Source organism: Lithobates pipiens, unplaced genomic scaffold (assembly GCF_037356315.1).
Source record: "Lithobates pipiens isolate NorthernLeopardFrog02 unplaced genomic scaffold, aLitPip1_a1.2 Scaffold_28, whole genome shotgun sequence".
Taxonomy (NCBI): Eukaryota; Metazoa; Chordata; class Amphibia; order Anura; family Ranidae; genus Lithobates; species Lithobates pipiens.
In genome coordinates this window covers 194,735,726-194,755,299 of record NW_027507789.1, presented here as the reverse complement: position 1 = coordinate 194,755,299, position 19,574 = coordinate 194,735,726, and the positions used below count along the sequence as shown (strand labels likewise).

At 43.8% G+C, this 19,574-nt stretch overlaps 1 protein-coding gene and 1 long non-coding RNA gene across 2 annotated transcripts in view; one reads left to right on the top strand and one right to left on the bottom strand.

The window, feature by feature from the left end:
* Positions 1-6,084, bottom strand: part of LOC143934933 (uncharacterized) — a 64,712-nt gene extending 58,628 nt beyond the window's left edge. Inside the window, exons 1-2 of the long non-coding RNA XR_013263437.1 lie at positions 5,940-6,084; positions 2,115-2,240 (exon numbers count right to left, since the gene is read on the bottom strand). This is a non-coding gene — a long non-coding RNA (uncharacterized LOC143934933). The remainder of the gene's footprint in view (positions 1-2,114; positions 2,241-5,939) is intronic.
* The window catches only part of APCDD1L (APC down-regulated 1 like), a 108,377-nt gene that overhangs the window by 72,791 nt on the left and 16,012 nt on the right, over positions 1-19,574 (top strand). The gene's annotated exons all lie outside the window — the stretch shown is intronic.

Here is a 19,574-nt window from a genome sequence, read left to right as displayed (position 1 = left end):
TCGTAATCATAGGGTGTCAGCAAGAGAGAAAAAAAAAAAGAGGAGAAAGGAAGAATAAGAGTGGATTCTGGAGACAAAGAGAGGCCTTGATCTGGGGTATAATTGTGAAAAGAGATTTGTCTCATTGGGGGTTAGCTAAGTTACATGAGTTAGAAGTTTTAATTATTGGTTATGGGGAGGTTATATATAAAGAGACACTACAGCCTGTTTTTTTAGGGATTCAGAGGAAGAGAAAGTGACCCATATTGGCCATTGGGCAATGAATTTGTCCTGGGTCCACATCATTTTTCAGTCAACATTTTTTTTAAGTTAGATGGTGCTTGGCAGGTCAGAGGCAATTGGCTGCCATTCTTTAGGCCGAGTTCACAATGGTTTGACATGACTGTCGATCTGACTTTGCCCTGCGACGTCAGTCCTACATCAGTCCTACTTCCATCCAACTTGAATGAACAGGATAAGATTTTGCTCTGACTTTGAGATAGTCCAACTTGTCCTTTCATGTCTGGGTTCCCGTAAGTAAACAAATCCGCGATCGCGGCTGTCAGCATTAGATCAGAGAATTTTTTTTTTTTTTACGATCTCATGCTTTCCAGTCTGGAGGAGAGATGTGGAGTCTTATTGACCCCGCATCTCTCCATAAAGAGGACCTGTCACACACCATTCCTATTACAAGGGATGTTTACATTCCTTGTAATAGGAATAAAAGTAATCACATTTATTTTTTTTTAAGTGTAAAAATAAAAAAAATTAAATAAAATTAAAAATTTAAAGCGCCCCTGTCCCCAGTAGCTCGCGTTCAGAAACGAACGCACATGTAAGTCCCACCCACATATGTTAACGCCGTTAAACCATACATGTGAGGTATCACTGCGTGCGTTAGAGCGTGTGCAACAATTCTAGCACTAGATCTCCTCTGTAACTCTAAACTGGTAACCTATAAAATTGTTCAAAGCGTCGCCTATGGAGATTTTTAAGTACCGAAGTTTGGCGCCATTCCATTAGTGTGCGCAATTTTACAGCGTGACATCGCAGAGGCAACGCAGAGCAGCGAGTTGCTTTGGCTGCTCTGCGATTTCACAGAGCGGTAGTGTGAATTTGCCCTCACTATAGTTTGCTCTCTGTTGTTCTGAATCACAGCATGGTGGTTACTTAAAGCTTCAAGTAAAATGTATTCGTTCACTGAAATGTTATTTATTCATTTATAAATCCATTTTCTGCTCTGTGAATATTTGTAAAATATACCTTATGGTCCTTGTACTGCAAAGTTTGGATTAGCATTTCAACCTCCCATTTCATTAATTCCTAATCTAAAGCCGCGTACACACGGGCGGACTGTCTGTCCAACTTAGTCCGCCGAAACACATTTCAGCGGACAGTCCGCTCGTGTGTGGGCTTCAGCTGACTTTTTCAGCGTGCAGTCTGGCGGACTAAGTATTTCGGAATTTCCGTAATATTGTCCGTCCAACTTTGGTTTCAGCGGACAGTCCGCTCGTGAGTAGGCTAGTTGGACGGACTAAGTATGGCGCATGCTCAGAAAGGATTTACACGGCGGAAGGTTGCATTGCTGTGTATTGGACGTCCTATTTCTAGTCCCGTCGTACGTGCTGTACACGTCATCGCGCAAGCTTTCAACGGACTGTCTGTTCATCGTGTGTGGTCAAGTCCGTTCATTCAAAAGTAGGACGGACTGTCCGTCGGATTGTCTGACGGACTTAGTTGGCCAGACAGTCCGCCCGTGTGTACGCGGCTTAAGATGTACATACATATAAAAGAAGATGTGGCCATTCTTGATTTGCTGCTGGCAGAGAAAAGTCTGTTGTGATGAAGAGTCTGATGTTGTGATGAAGTCGGCTGAAAACCCAGCCCTTCCAGAAGTGTCTGACGACCGGTCCCTCGCTGTGCTCAGTGGTTCCTCCTGCCAAACCCACGTCGGTACAGGACACAGGCGGGCGAAACCACGGAGTGCAGCATGGGACCTGGAGGCTGACATTGCCAGAAGTGAGTGTTTCTGAAAAGACTTTAACCCAGTGATTATTCAGGAAGGAGGGGGCACATTTCCATAGATCAGCTCAATATAAACCCCCTCTTACCCATTCTAATTTTTTTTTAGTTACCTCGTTACGCAAGATATACTAAATCCGCCCCCCGGGTCCATCACCAGTCCTGTTCCTGGGTGCAGGGAACACTGATTGTGGTCTAAAGGGATCCTGGAGGAGGGGAGATTGTCACATTCATCCGCTCTGTGAAAAAGAATACAAAACATTTTGTGAATGAGCGAGGTGGAAAGCGAGCATACCCCAGCGCCATCACTGTATGAGAGCCGGGAATGTAAGCTTCAGCCCTGGAAGTTCTGCACTTACACAAGTGACGGGATGAATGAAACTGATGCCTGCTACACACAATGAGATGATCAGACCAACAATCTGTTTTTTTTTTGTTTGTTTTTTGCATGCTAGTCTCCAAATTGAAAATGAAGAGGTTACTAAAGTTATTCTCGCACAACAGAATAAAAATTTGGAAGTGATGTTATGTATTGCATTGTATTTTTATTGTTTTTTTGGATGTAAACTGTACTGATTAAATGAAAAATCGTACAACCTGGTATCATTCGAGAAAGTTTTTGTTTGTCCTTTTGGATAATTTTGAATAAAAGCTGTGTACTAATGATCAGATTATTGTACAATCACGTTTGAAAATCTTCGTTTTAACCACTTAAGGACCAAGCCTCTTTCTGAGATTTGTTGTTTACAAATTAAAAACATTTTTTTGTTTGCTAGAAAATTACTTTATATACATTATAAATTTTTTTCTAACACCCTAGAGAATAAAATGGCGGTCGTTGCAATACTTTCTGTCACACCATATTTGCGCAGCGGTCTTACAAGCGCTCTTTTTATGGAAAAAATACACTTTTTTGAATAAAAAAATAAGACAGCAGTAAAGTTAGCCCCCTTTTTTTTCATATTTTTAAAGATAATTTTACGCTGAGTAAATTGATACCCAACATGTCACGCTTCAAAATTGCTCCGGCTCGTGGAATGGTGACAAACTTTTAATCTCCATAGACGATGTTTAAAAAATTCTACAGGTTGCATGTTTTGAGTTACAGAGGAGGTCTGGGGATAGAATTATTGTTCTAAAAGTGATCTCGCAGTGAATCCGCCACAGAGACCACTTTTAACTTGAAGCGGACCGCCCGCTGAAGAAGAGGATACCGGGGTTATGGTAGTTAGCTGATGCCATAACAATGATATTCATCTTCAAAGTGACAGAAGTGGGTAAGAACATTCATTTGATTGTCTAACCATTAATGGGGTCAAATCGATGTTCGTGTTCAACCACAGTGATGGGAAAATTCAAAGGAGCAAAACAGAAAACTTTTCTCGAATTTTCAGACAGTGTATTTGGTTTTAGTTTAAAAATGACATTTTACGTTAAATACCGGGGTTATGGCAGCAGCTAGTTGCCATAGCCCAGGTATCTTTGTTTTTCGTTAGCGGCCTGCTTTCAGATAAAAGTGGTCCAAGACTCGTCGCAGCGGGAGAGCCCCTCCCCGGTCATCTCCAAGTTTACTGGAGCCAACCCAAAACTTCTGATGCCTGGGCAGGAAGCCGAGAGAGGGCAAGTTGGCCCTTGGAGGACCGGATATGCCCTTGGAGGACATTTTTTTTCTTAAAATCAAAATTACATTTTTTTTTTTGCTTTTAAAAGGTAAATAAGAGAGCTGGGTCTTTTTGACCCCAGATCGCTCAATAAAGAGGACCTGTTATGCTTATTTCTGCTACAAGGGACGTTTACATTCCTTGTAATAGTAGTAAAAGTATTAAAAAAAAGTGTTAAAAAATAAAATAAATTAAAAGGGACATTGTAAAAATAAAAAGTAAAATAAATAAGAGAAAATAATAAATTTAAAGCATTACATCCCTCAGAGCTCGGGCGTAGTAGTGAACGCACATGTAAGTTGTGCCCGCATATTTAAGCTGTGTTCAAACCACACATGTGAGGTATTTCTGCGAGCACTAGACCTCCTCTGTAACTCCAAACTGGTAACCTGTGAACATTTGTAAAGTGTCACCAATGGGTATTTTTAAGTACCGTAGTTTTTTGCCATTCCACGAGTGTGGGAGATTTTAAAGCATGACATGTTAGGTATCTATTTACTCGGCATAACATCATCTTTCACATTATATCGGTAAAAAATGGGCAAAATTTACTGCTTTTTTTTTTTTTATTAATTAAAGTGTATTTTTCCAAAATAATTGCATTTGAAAGACCACTGCGCAAATACCAAGTGACATAAAATATTGCAACGACCGCCATTTTATTCTCTAGGGTCTCTGCTAAAAAAAAAAATTATATATATATATATATATATATATATATATATATATATATATATATATATATATATATATATATATATATTAGTTAAAAACATGCTTAAACACTGGCCCACCTACAAAAGCATCACTCTGTGCCTTTGAAAATAATACCTGTGACACCTAAGCAATTAAATGAATACAACAATAAACACACTCTCAAAGCAGCCACTTAAAGTGGTTGCAAACCCTTACAAACCACTTTGACCTACAGGTAAGCCTAGATCAGTGATGGTGAACCTTGGCACCCCAGATGTTTTGGAACTACATTTCCCATGATGCTCAGCTACACTGCAGAGTGCATTAACATCATGGTAAATGTAGTTCTAAAACATCTGGGGTGCCAAGGTTCGCCATCACTGGCCTAGATTAAGGCTTACCTGTAGGTCCAAGAAATATCTCCTAAACCTACACGGTTTAGGAGATATTTACTAAAAGACAGAGACTGGTGTCTATGGCGCATGCGCCGTAGACAGCGGCATGCAGGCGCACTATCGCCGTTAGCAGCATGCCGCTGCTAACGGCGATATGCCGTTAGTGGCGGCTCCCATGCGCATGAGTGACGTCATCGCTGCTCCGGCGCTGTGAGTGGCCGGAGCAGCGATACCCAGAAGAAGATGGATGCACCGGACTACAGGGGACAGCGGTGACATCGCTGGCTCCTGTGTCAGGTAAGTGACACATAATGGACTACTATGCGATGCATAGTAGTCCATTATGCTTTACCTTTGCAGGGAGACAAAGAGGAAGTAAACCCATCAGGGTTTACTTCCTCTTTAAATAAAAACAATGTAGAAAAAATTACAATACTAGAAAAAAACTAAATACCATGTAGTCCTTTAAAATATTGCAGCGGCGCTCTTGTCGAATCAAATCAGATGACAAGCTTTCATACATAGTTCGCATGTGAGTCAAATAGGAACGGAGGAGATCTATAATAGTATTGAGAACAACTTCCACCATAATCTTCACCGCGTGAGGGGAAAACTCTCCCCTTTGGGGATAAACTCACCAGAATTACAGTAGTAATTTTCTATAAAAAAAAAACAAAAACAAATTGACAACTTCCTGACCAGGCCATTTTTTGCAATACGGCACTGCGTTATTTTAACTGACAATTGCGCGGTCCTGCGATGCTGTACCCAAATAAAATTGATGTAATTTTTTCTACAAATAGAGCTTTCTTTTGGTGGTATTTGACCACCTCTGCATTTTTTAATACATCCTCATTCACTTGAATTGGTCACGTCTGTGTGAGATGGGGGTGGGGCAGGGGAATGATTATTGTGCATGTATAAGGCTGCATGCACACTATGACATCACATGTACTTTGCAATTTTGCGTGCGTTCATGAAAAAGTGCCAAAAAAAGCGCAATGTCTTCTTTATCTGAGGGGGAATGAAAAAAAGGTGTCCCTCAAGCCGAGGTGGGGGGGGGGGGGGCTTCAAGGGTTAGTTCACCTTTATATAACAGACAAAACAAAATTGCGAACTAACAGGTGTCCATAAAGAACAAGTTCCCTCCTTTCCCCCTCAGGTGTGTCACTCAACAGCTCCTCACCTCAGCCGCCTTTCCCGCCCCTCGCACACATACAGCCGCGCGGGAAGCCTGACTAACAGGATTCTGACCTATGAGGAAGGAGCAGCAGTCACTGCTGCTCGTGGATTGGCCAGCTGAGGAACGCGCTGGTGGGACTTTTGCTGCTTCCGCCGCTGCCGGTGCTGGTCACTGATTGGCTGAGACGCATGGGGACGCCGTCCTCTCGTCAGTGTAATAATACGTGTGGGCTGCGACTAGGTGGCGCTGTGCGTGATGTGCAGCAATGTCCTGTATCTATAGAGATGGCAAGCCCGTATTCATCAAACCTCCGGCCACTAGAGGGAGTGTAAAGAGCTATAATTCAAGCTTGAAGTGTCTGAACAACGGCAGCCATTTTGGGAGGGATTATAAGCATAGCTAGTATATTTTTATCTTTTGTCTACTAAAAACAACATCGTTTTGCATTTATTAGTGGAGAACATTGGCAATTAAATTAAAATCAAATGAATTCCTACTACTACCTGTTATTCAAGTCACGTGATTGTAAACTTATTTTTTAAAACAATAAACATGGTGTACCTACCTGCTCTGTGCAATGGAATTGCTCAGAGTGGTCCTGATCTTCCTCTTCTGGGGTCCCCCGCTGGCACTCCTGGTTTCCCCTCTTTATGGTGGGCCTCCATAGAAAGCCACTTCCTATTGTGGCACATGCACAGACTCAATCCTGTGTGCATCGATTGACATAGACTGTGGCTCGGCCCTGCCCCAGCTTCCTCATCATAGGATTGTATTAACAGCAACGGGAGACAATAGCTCCCACTGTTATCAATCTGACCTGGGAGAGAGAGAGAGACGCTGCTGCTGTGCATATCTCTGGATCAAGATTTGGCTTAGGTAAGTATAAGAGGAGCTTGGGGGCTGTACACAGAAGTTTTTTTTTTTTTACCTTAATCAGTAGCAGTTTTACTGTGACAGGACGGCTGCACTGCGCTGGTTCACGTATATATAGGTGATCCTGCATTTCTAGGTAGCAGGTTTGAGTGTGTGCCGCTGGCGGCTCGCTCCCACTGTGATTCAACACATAGCGTGAGCTGATCGGCAGATCCGGTGGACTCGATGTCTGCCAGCACCTGGTGATCATTCGGTACTATGTAAACAAGGCTGATCGCCATACTGTCCCCTAGTAAAAGCACCCCCCACACACTACACAAACTAACTAGCTAGTCACACAGTTAACTCTTTGATAGCCCCTGATGTTAACCTCCTTCTCAGCACTGATCACTGTATTAGTGTCATTGGTTCCCAAAAATTGTCGGTTAGTGTCTGCCGCAATATTGCATTACCACTATAAGTCCCTGCCGTTACTAGTAAAAATAAGAAAACAATTTAATAAATATATCCCATAGTTTGTAGATGCTATAATTTTTGCGCAAACCCATTAATATCCGCTTATTGGGATTTTTGTTTACCAAAAATATGTAGCAAAGCACACATTGGTCTAAATTTATGAAGAAATTCGATTTTTTTACTTTTTTTCCTTGGATATGTTTTGTATCAGAAAATAAAAAATATATATTTTTTTTCAAAACTGACGCTATTTTTTTGTTTATAGCGCAAAAAATAAAAACAGCAGAGGTGATCAAATACTACCAAAAAAAAGCTTTATTTGTGGGGAAATAGGCATACATTTAAACTGGGTACAGTGTTGCATAACCGCGCAATTTTCAGTTAACATAACGCAGTGCTGTATCGCACAAAATGGCCTGGTCATAAAGAGAGTAAATCTTCCGTTGCTGAAGTGGTTAAAGTGATTCTAAATCTAAAATGTTTTTTTTTTAAATAACAAACCTTTTATACTTACCTGCTCCGTCCAATGGTTTTTCACAGAGCAGCCCAATCCTCTTCCGGGTGCTCCTGGCTCCTTCTCCAGCTGCTTCCTACGGTGGGGGCATTGGTGCAAGCTCGATCCTGAGCCCTGCTGCCTTCGTCCATAGACACAGACATCGGGGCCCGGCCCCGCCCCCCTGCTTCCTCATCACAGGATTTGATTGGCAGTAGCAGAAGCAGCTCTTTCCACTTCTATAAAAAGTGATGTCACCTCCACACGCCTATTTTACCTATTAACTATTTTAAAATGCCAACCCACTGAGCTGCAACTGCAAAAACTATGGGAGGGTAATTTTGTCATGGCACAACCCTGAACGGCTGCAGGCCCTTGTTAAGGTGTGCAAGAATGTATAGCAGGAAACTTCTGGGGACCCTTAAGAATATACCGTATATACTCGAGTATAAGCCGAGATTTTCAGCCTCTTTTTTGAGGCTGAAAGTGCCCCCCTCGGCTTATACTCGAGTCATCGCTGTCTGCCCGCTCGATCAGCGTGTCGAGCAGACAGACAGCGGCCATTCTATGATTCAAAAGCCGCGCCTCCGGCTCCGCCTTCGCCTGTGATAGGCGGAACACTGAATTTCCCAGCAGCCTGTGTTCCGCCTATCACGGGCATCTTCTCATCCTCGTACTACGGACGAGGATGATACGACGTCCGTGATAGGCGGAACACAGGCTGCTGGGAAATTCAGTGTTCCGCCTATCACAGGCGAAGGAGGAGGCGCGGCTTTTGAATTTTACAATGGCCGCCGACGAAGAGGGCACGGGACGGAGGCAAGGCAAGGCACGGCACGGGACAGGACGGGACGGGACGGGACGGGACGAAGGCAAGGCACGACACGGGACGGAGGCTCGGGACAAAGGCTCGGGACACAGGTAGGCTGGACACACACACACACACACACACACACACACACACACACACGGATGGAGACACACACACACAGGGATGGATGGATGGATGGATGGAGACACACACACACAGGGATGGATGGATGGATGGAGACACACACACACAGGGATGGATGGATGGATGGATGGATGGAGACACACACACACAGGGATGGATGGATGGATGGATGGAGACACACACACACAGGGATGGATGGATGGATGGACACACACACACACAGGGATGGATGGACGGACACACAGGGATGGACGGACACACAGGGATGGACGGACACACAGGGATGGACGGACACACACACAGGGATGGACAGGCATGTCTCACCCTCGGCTTATACACGAGTCAATAAGTTTGCCAGTTTTTTTGGGGGTAAATTGGGGGCCTCGGCTTATATTCGGGTCGGCCTATACTCGAGTATATACGGTAGTTTGCATCCAAAATAGCATTCATAGCATTCCTGCCCCTGCCTACCCGGGGAAATACATATACTACAAGATGGCTTATTTGATGGTGAAAGGTTGTGAAATGCAGCTATATAGCCTCTGTCTTCCCTAAGGATCATGCATCTATTGTGGGTCAAAAAAAGAGGTTTAACAGAATTATTTTCTTTACATTGAAGGGATACTCACCGACACCCCTCCAAGTGTTTGACAGAACTAGAGGAAGTGGGATATTTGGAACCCATGAAACACTTTATGTCATAACATTAAGATCTCCTGCTACTGTTGACTAGGATCTTGAAGTCATAATGTGACTACAAAAAAGGATGCATATAGTCTCAGAGTAGACAGACCTCCCAACCATCCTGCATTCACCGGGACCGTCCCGGGATTTCAAGTAAATCTCAGTGTCCCACAAATCTAGGCTGAATCCCACAGCGGAGCCCAGTGGCGGAACAAGTTCCGGCACTTGAATCCTACAGCGGAGCGCAGTGGTGGAACGAGTTCTGGCACATGACTCTGCTTGTCAGTGTGCATTGCGCAGTGCCCAGCCAGCACAGTCCCCCCGCCCGCCAGGTCGCTTGCCCGCCCGCTCCACCTTCTGCAAATGTGCCCCTGTGTCTGCCCTCAAACCCCGGTGTGCAGCCAATACTGTGGCTGTGAAGGGGTTTTGTGGGCAGCAATTTTGAAGCAGTGCACACAATGTAACTGCCTGAGCCTTTGGAGACCAGTGAAAGTATGTGATTAAACTCACCCCTCTCTCTCCTCCTCCCTTCCATGTACCATAGTGATCCTTCCTTCCTGCTTTACATTTGCCATAGTGAACCTTACTGCCTTCCATTTGCCATAGTGATCCCTCCTGCCTTCAATATGCCATATTGAGCCTTCCTTCCTGCCTTCCATGTGCTGTAGTGATCCTTCCTTCCTGTCTTCCATGTGCCATAGTGATCCTTCCTGCCTTTCATGTGCCATAGTGATCCTTTCTTCCTTCCTTCCATGTAGCATAGTGATCCTTGCTGTCTTTCATGTACCATAGTGATCCTTTCTGGCTTTCATGTGCCATAGGGATCCTTCCTTCCTTCCTACCTTCCATGTGCCATAGTGGTCCTTCCTGCCTTCCATGTGCCATAGTGATCCTTCCTGCCTTCCATGTGCCATAGTGATCCTTCCTTCCTGCCTTCCATGTGCCATAGTAAACCTTCCTTCCTGCCTTTCATGTGTCATAGTGATCCTTCCTGCCTTTCATGTGCCATAGTGATCCTTCCTTCCTTCCTTACATAGGGTGCCGCAGGTCACTATCTCACTAAAATGTCCCTTATTTTCAAGTTCATAAGTTGGGAGGTATGGAGTAGGGTTGTGAAACGTGTTTTTTTTAATGTCAATACAATGTGGATCTGTATATAGGACATGCATGCCATTAATGCTTTTAAGTACTTTTAATACTTTGTGAATCAAAAAACTCTGATTCGGTCGCATCTGGAGTATTCCGTCCAGTTCTGCTGATCGGGAACCAATTAATCATTTAAGGACCAGGCTTATTTTTCAAACTTGTTGTTTACAAGTTAAAATCTTTTTTTTTGCTAGAAATTTACTTCGAACCCCCAAAACATTATATATACTTTTTTCAGACACCCTAGAGAATAAAATGGCGGCCGTTGCAATACTTTATGTCACACTGTATTTGTGCAAAGTCTTACAAACCCAATTTTTTCGGAAAAAATATTTTTTTTTAAATTAAAAAATAAGAAAACAGTAAAGGTAGCCCAATTGCTTTTATATTGTGAAAGATAATGTTACGCCGGGTAAATTGATACCCAACATGTCACGCTTCAAATTTGCGCCCGCTCGTGGAATAGGAACAAACTTTGACCCTTAAAAATCTACATAGGCGACATATAAAATTGTTTACAGGTTATCAGTTTAGAGTTACGCTTTAAAAAATATATATATATTATTATTATTTGATCCCAGTGTAAGTATGAAACTTTTCAGTCCCAGGGAGTGTAAGAGGGCATGGGGCCACACCATGACACTGGAAGAGAAGCTGCTTAACTTTAAGCTGCGTAGGGTTTTTTTTTCACTGTCAGGGAGGTAAGGATGTGGAACTGTCTTCCGCAATCGGTGGTGTCGGCAGGAAGTATGGATAGTTTTAAAAGACTCTTGGATGTGCATCTTAGTGAAAACAATATACGGGAATATGGAAAATGATTTTCTACGCACACCAACACAGGTTGAACTGGGTGGAGTGTTGTCTTTGTCCAACCTTACCAACTATGCAACTAATGTAATTTGTATAATTTTAATAGCAGTGTGTATTATTATATGTATATTGCTAGGCACCTATAACTTCCCATTTCTAGTGCATTCTTTTGTTTAAAGTTGCAGGGATGTTGGCGCCCTTCTGAGTCTCTCTGACACCATATATTTCTGTGAATCTACATATTATGAAAGGTCAACCATGCCATAGAAGTATATGGGAATCTGCTGACCTGTGTGCTTCAAACCTCCATAAAATTCAGGAAATAACACCCATCTACCAGAACCCTATAGCTCAAACTACACCTGCCATTTTAATGAGATTTTGAGTTCTATGAGCCAAAATTGACAAGTGATTGCTGAGCACCTGATGCTTTCCTTTACATTTTTATGCTTTTGCTCTGTAGATGGCTTATTTATGGCAATTACTACTTTATGAGAACATTTGATTGTAATTATTTCCAGAGTTCAGCTGAACTGTAACATCTAGATTAGAAGATGCATACATCCTTCTATCCGGCTTCGTAGACTACGATTGATCAAAGCCAGATGTATAGGTGAAGCGATAATTGTGACAGTGTCACATCTAGTTCAGCGGATGCCCATGTCAGGTGACTCACGTAAGGGTACACATGTTTCATCTCTTATGCAGAATCCCCTGGATTATACACATCTGTATTTATTAAACCTGTGAGGTAAGTGATGGAGCCTAGGCCCTGGTACTCATAGCGACAGTAAATTAGACTAGGCTGTCCCTCCTGCTGACTTCTCGCCTTCCCGTCTGCTGCAGAAACAAACCACGCGCACAATCTGCTTTCTATCCAGCCTGGACAAGGAAACGCCGTGTGTGGATTATCAACTCTGCAATGAATGGAGTCAGATGATAGCGGCAGGAATAAAAGTGAAGGGAAGGTCCAGATTAGCTGCAGAGCCATGGTCTTATCTGCAAAATGGTTCCATGTGCTTCAACTATTAAAGGGCCATTGAACACTTTTTATGCGAACAATCATGTTTTTTGTAAAGGTCCGTGCAAACAAGCATAAGACTCACGTCAAATGCAGAATGATTTTTTGTTGCCTTAAAATGATTTTGACTTCCAACTGAGTTGCTTATGATTAGCTTTTGAGTTGCAGAGCTGCTTTTTCATTTACCGTGACCTCATGGGGAAGAATAGCAGTTTAGATGCAAATAATTGCTTATGCAAGCAAACCCTAAGGGGGATGCATGTACAATCTGAAGGCCTAAGTTACTAACCTCAATCTGGATGGGGAAAACCAGTTTCAAGACCACTGCCAGTTACTGACTGTCCATTGGCCTAAAGCAAGGGTCTCCAATTGTTTCAAATAAAAGGCCACTTTACTGTCCTTCAGACTTTAGGGGAGCCAGATTGTTGCCAGTTGGGGAGGAAATTCACGAGGCCCAGCATTATTGAGAACATGGTCTCAGGGTTGGTGGTCAGTAGGAAGAGGAATAGTACCCCATCATTAGTATCAGTGGGAGGATTAGTGTCCCATCATTGACATTAGTGGGAGGAATAGTGCCCTATAATTGATATCAGTGGGAGGAATAGTGCCCCATCATTGGTGTCAGTGGCAGGAATTATGGTGTCAGTGGGAGGATTAATGCCTCACCTCACTGGAAGGAATAGTGCCCCAAGGGTACGGAAAAAGGCTTGCAAAGGGCCGCATCTGGCCCTCAGGTTGCAATTTGGAGACTGGCCTAAAGCATTAAATGCTTCAGAACTAGAAAGTATCTTAAAGTGGAACTTTAGTCAGAAAATTGGACTTTCTATGGCAATACTTCCAGAGAGGGTAACTAGAGGGTTAGCTCTCAGTAATGCCCAGGGCGTGAGTGGGCGATTAAAAACTGTGAACCAGTAATTCTTTATTACAGTGCCCAGTACTACTAACACGCTCTAACATGCTTCAGGTTCTGGGAGCTGAAAGAGTGGGGTATTTAGGAGGGAGCATAAAGATAAAGTAAGCAATTTTTGAATGGCACCAAAGTCAAGCAGGTGACCTCAGTGTTTTCAATACAGCAGGGCAGCATCTTGACATGGGGCCTGGAAGCTGGTGGAGATCATTGTAGTCTACTACAGTGATTTCCAGCTTCCAGAGAGTTCCACCAGTATAGTATATGCATAGTTACATTGACCTAAGCTGGATCAAGTAACTACATAAAAATATCCATACCTGGAATTCATGCTCGAGGAGTTTCTCAGCAGTGTTGTGATGCTTTTTAGTATTCAAATGCATCCATTCTCAACCAGGATTCTATGGAACCCTAGGGTTGCTCCAGCGGTTGCTAGGGATTTTTTGAGCTGCAGTTGATTGAGGTCACATTTGATGGTGTCTGCTTAGTTCTGGGTCCAACACAGCTCAGCAGAGCCATCAGCATTACACTTTTAAGCTGATATTCGGAAAAGCACTGTAAGGGGGGACATACCTTCAATTGACCACCATTGTAAGAGAGATTCTTTCCACTGATCTTCAAAGAATTAACATATTTTTCGGACCATAAGACACACTTTTTTCCCCCAGAAATATGGGGGAAAATGTCCCTGCAAATATGGTGCTAATATACCAAAGGCACCGCCCCCCCCCCTCCCGCTGCCGCCACACCGCCCCCTGCCACCATCCGCATCGCCTCCCACCACCACCACCAGAAGAGAGAGCGGGGACAGACATCCAAACCCCCATGGGTGCCGGGCGACACAGAAAACAGGCCACTATGGGCCTAATGGAGGAGGGAAAAGTGCCAGCTGTCCCTCTGGGAGCCCAGGAACGATGGCTGGGGAGGAGGAGGAGGGCGGACCCAGGACAGGAGGAATAGGCAGGCCTCTGGGATAACATCAGGTAAGGCAATGGTCAATCTGCATTTCTATCTTAATGGTGTCACTCTGCATTTCTATATAAATGGTGTCACTCTGCATTTCTATGGCATGGCCACTCTGCATTTCTATGGTAATGGTGTCACTCTGCATTTCTATGGTAATGGTCACTCTGCATTTCTATGGTAATGGTGTCACTCTGCATTTGTATGGCATGGTCACTCTGCATTTGTATGGCATGGTCAGTCACTCTGCATTTCTATGGTAATGGTATCACTCTGCATTTCTATGATAATGGTCACTCTGCATTTCTATGGTAATGGTATCACTCTGCATTTCTATGGTAATGGTCACTCTGCATTTCTATGGTAATGGTGTCACTCTGAATTTCTATGGCATGGTCACTCTGCATTTCTATGGTAATGGTCACTCTGCATTTCTATGGTAATGATGTCACTCTGAATTTCTATGGCATGGTCATTCTGCATTTCTATGGTAATGGTATCACTCTGCATTTCTATGGTAATGGTGTCACTCTGCATTTCTATGGTAATGGTGTCACTCTGCATTTCTATGGCATGGTCACTCTGCATTTTTATGGTAATAGTATCACTCTGCATTTCTATGGTAATGGTCAATCTGTATTTCTATGGTAATGGTCACTCTGCATTTCATGGGCACTGGAAAATATTTTAGTACACCATTTGGTTCAGAATATTTTTTTCCTTTTTTCAGCCTCTAAGGCCGGGTTCACACTGCTGCGGGGGGAGATCCGGATGTGATTCGCACCGCACTGCAGTGCAAATCACATCCGATCTCCGTAGCGATGCGAGTTCAGCCATACAGATAGTATGGCTGAATTCGCATCGCTCCCGCAGCAAACTCGCACGGGACCCTTTTTTTGGTCCGCAACAGAATCGGATCGCATGGGTGTTCACACCATGCGATCCGATTCCTGTGCGAGTCTGCAGATCGCACTGCGATATGCGGACGGATCTGGGGGTGTCATTAACATTTCATTGACACTCCCAGCCGTTCGCATATGGCAGTGTGAACTGCCGGCGGGAGTCATGCGATGCGGGAAAACGCCGCGGATTCGCGGCGTTCCCGCATCGCTGTGGTGTGAACCCAGCCTAAAACCTAAGTGCGTCTTATGGTCAGGTGCGTCTTATGGTCTGAAAAATACGGTAATTTTAGCAGGGGTTTCTTGAGACCTGACATTTATTTCCAGGGTTCTTCTAGGATAAAAAAAATTGATAAAAGGCTAGTCTAATGAGTAGGCAGGTGACCAGAAGAGACCACGGTATTGACTACAGGGATAACAGAACATAACAACACATAATATGGTAGGCAGAACAATGCCCATATATTTAGCATACCTCCCAACTTTCTGAGATGGAAATGATGATACCTATTAGAAAAAGTATGTAAGCAAAAGACACAACTCCACACCCTCCCTAAAGGAGAATTGTTAAAAAAAAAAAGATTGGTTAAACCCACAAGTTCATTTTTACCACTACTATTTCGTTATATTGGCCTTTGGAATTTACAAATGCAGCAATTTAGAAATTGGATGAAAGGTTTAGCACAGAGAAACACTTTTTTATAGATAAATACTGCATTGTATATATAGCTATATAGATCACCCCAAAATGAGGGACAAATGAGGAGGAAAGAGGCACAGAGGCACAGAGGGACTTTGGACCAAATGAAGTACATTACCGCAGAATCAGGGACAGTTGGGAGCTATTATTTAGTTATTGGCCTTGAATTTGACTTAAACTTCGGAATAACAAGGAGACAAGTTTGAGAAGACTCATTTCTGCAACCCTTATAACACGTGGCCAAGAAAGCTGACCGCAGCTGAGAATGCTGTGACCTAATACAATAATAACAAATTTAAGTGATTTTAATTTTTGGATTAGCTGCTAGAAAGACAAGGGTATCAAAATAACAGAAAACCACAGGACTGTTCCAGCCAAGCAGTTGTCTCCCAGCATGTCGAGCTCTGATCCGAGATTCAGGAGAACCTTTACAGCCAAATCTGAACTCGAAAAACCAATAACTCAGATGAAAACAGAATATGCGAACGGTCCGGGTCTCCTATCATGTACTGTGCAACCAGACAAACAAGGAGTCAAAGAACCTTTCCATATTCATTGAAGGTCTAATGCCAATTTGTCTTTTTTGTGTGCAGCCAGTTCTTGGTTCTATTAGTGTTCTTTCATACTAAATAACTCCCTTAAAGCAACTGGAATTCATATTTTCTGTGTCTGTAAATCATCTCTTTATACAGTCTGAGCTTTGTAGCAAGGCACAAGATGAAAGGCTGCAGCAGGGGCTGATCTGTGTCAGACATTTATGTGCACAGCCAAAAATGCACAAGTGCCAGGGTTTATATATGGCTGTCTCACATCTCTGAGCCGGAATCTAAGTCCAGGAAGTACATGCTGACCTTAGATGATGCCTGATCACAGATGGTGCTGTGTTACTGGGTAGAAAAACAGAAGGTATTGTCTGGGGGAGCACTATGATCTCTCTACGAGGTAATAAACGCAATGTTACACTAACACATTGCTTACAATGCATACACTTAGTATGGAACATAAAAGTGAGCTTTGGTCCTGTAGGACACTTGTAACTGTTCTAGTTATATTGTTAGAGGGCTACAGAGAGTTGTCAGAGATGTAGCCATGGGCGTAGCATAAAGGGTTGCAGGGGTCACAATCGCAACCCCACCACTAGCTCCAGGGGGCCCCTGCAGCCTCCCTGTCATATTATCATTATCATATCAGCTCAGATCTGCCCTAGGGCTCCACAGCCATGCTCCAGTACTGGGCTTCTACTCTGCCTTCCAGAGTCCACACCTTTCTGTTTCCATTGGCTGGGGAGAAGATGTGAGCCATTTCCTGAATGGAGAGGAGCATGAGGTGAGAACAGCCCAGGATGGGGAAGTGTCTGTGCTGTGTGCTGGCAATAAGGAATGGTAACCCTAGTGGGGGGGCTGTATACAGTGCTGGGATGGGAAAGGAGCTCTGCCAAGTGACCTGCCAGGGGTCCCTGTCCTCTGCTTTTCCAGCGGTAATCCCTGTCCTCTGATGTAAAGAGGAACTCTGGGTACTCAAAACTCTTGAGTCACTTTGAGTATCTTGCCGTACGGTGGATGTATCAGCACGCACGTTGGAAGTAGCGGGGGCCCAGGTCCACTTTTGCATCGAGGCCTGCAAGTTTCAAGCTACGCCTCTGGATGTAGGCACAATCTCATCGGCCTCCATAGATTTTGGCATCGGTTACACTTGTACACATACAAGCTCAGATCACTTGAGCATGCATGTTTACCAGCTTGAAGGCCTTTTTCTGACACTTCTTACATACAAGTAATAATCTGTATTTTTGCTAGAAAATTGATTAGAACCCCCAAACATTATTATTTTTTTTAAAGCAGAGGCCCTAGAGAATAAAATGGTGGGTGTTGAAATTTTTACTTATGTCACATGGTATTTGCGCAGCAGTTTTTCAAATAATTTTTTGGGGAATAAATACACTTTAAATTGGTTGTAAACCCACTTTGAAAAAAATTAAAAAAACTAGGGCTGTGGAAATTAAAGATGAATTCTTCGATTAATCATGAATTTTTTTGATCAATCAAAATTCTTTTGATCGGTACTCACCTCTCCACCGGCTTCCGGGTCTTCGGGGAGTTCCGTTGACGGAGATCGGGTGACATCACGAACATCGATGTCACCGGACTCCTGAGGAGGAGTCCGGTGACGTTGAAGTTCTGATTGAATGTAACGCATACAGGGGAGGAGCTACGCATGACATCACCTGCTGCTGCCCTATGAAACTAACACGATTGTCGGCTTTACATGCTGTGTTTTTTATTATCTTTATGTGAGTAGTTTGTGTTTGAACACAAAAATGAAATCTTATACTTAAGCGGTGAGCACTTAGATCTTTTCTTTCTACCCATGACCTGGCGTCCTTGCTGAGATCTAAGGAGACGTGAGAGAATTTTATGGTCCGTGTTAACCCTTTTGATACCCGCTTTCATGACCACCTGTTTGCACAGGGGTCCATGCCATAAGGTGAGAGTGATTAGTTAGACCGGAGGTGGAGGGATTGTCTCACTACTGTGGAAAAAATCTACTTATGTCAGTGCTACAGTTTGAATTGAAAACATATTTGTGTGAACTGTGAAGTTAAGTCATGGATTGTGGAAACTAACTAGTGTCAGGTGATTGTATATAGTGTATACCACATTTACCACTGACTAATGCAGGGATGCAATGCAAGGAGATCAGCTAAAAGTAGTTGGATCTGTATGTGCGTTATAATTATTCAAAATTAGTCGATTAATCGATTAAAAAAATAGATTCATCAAACACGAAAATTTTAATCAGTAACAGCCCTAAAAAAAACTAACACCTGCAAAACAAAGGCACAATGAGCTAGTATGCATAGCATACTAGCTCATTATGTAATACTCACCTGACATCAGAGCCTTCGCTGCGTTGCCTGTACACAGCACCAGCCGGTGACATCATTCCCGGGCATTACTTCCTTGATGACGTCACTACCGCCCCTGTGCGGGGGCTGAGCCGCCGGTAACAGCACACTCACTGAAGCAAATGGCACATAGGTGCCAATGCTTCAGTTTTCTTCAGTGCACATGTTCCAAGGACGTGGGCACATGCAAATACAGGGGATATTTCCTAATCCATGCAGGTTTAACCGCTTGCAGACCAGCCGCATCAGTTTTACTGTGGCAGGTTGGCTCCGCTGCGCAAAATCACGTTAATTTACATGATCTCGTGAGCAGAGGCGGCTCTAGGATTTGTGAGGCCTTAGGCAAAACTTACACATGAGGCCCCAATCACGCCCATAATGTGAAAAAAATTCAAGCAATAAAAATGGCTGCAAAAAGATGCACAGATCTAGCAAACAGTTCATCTGCACCACTTCCAGGGCACCCTCCTCACCCATCAGACATATGCAGCCATTAAAACATCTGGGGCCCACCAAGGTGGCAACCCCTCTAAGAATTTCCTGTGTCTTGGGAGAATGGGGAGGAGATGTCACTGAGCCATTCCATATCCGCAGAGAAGTAGAGCGGGGGGATCCCAGCACAGTGCAGGGGGAGCAAGAGTGGGGAAGGGAGACAGAGAGGAGAGGAGAGAGAGGGGAGGGGAAGAGAGAAATTGTGAGAGATAGGGGGTGGGAAAGAGAGGGAGGGGAGCAAGACATTGTGAGTGAGAGGGGGGTGAGAGAGGGGTAGATAAAGGGTGCACAAAAGGGGGAGAGAGTGGTGGAAAGAGGAGAGGAGGGGAGGGGG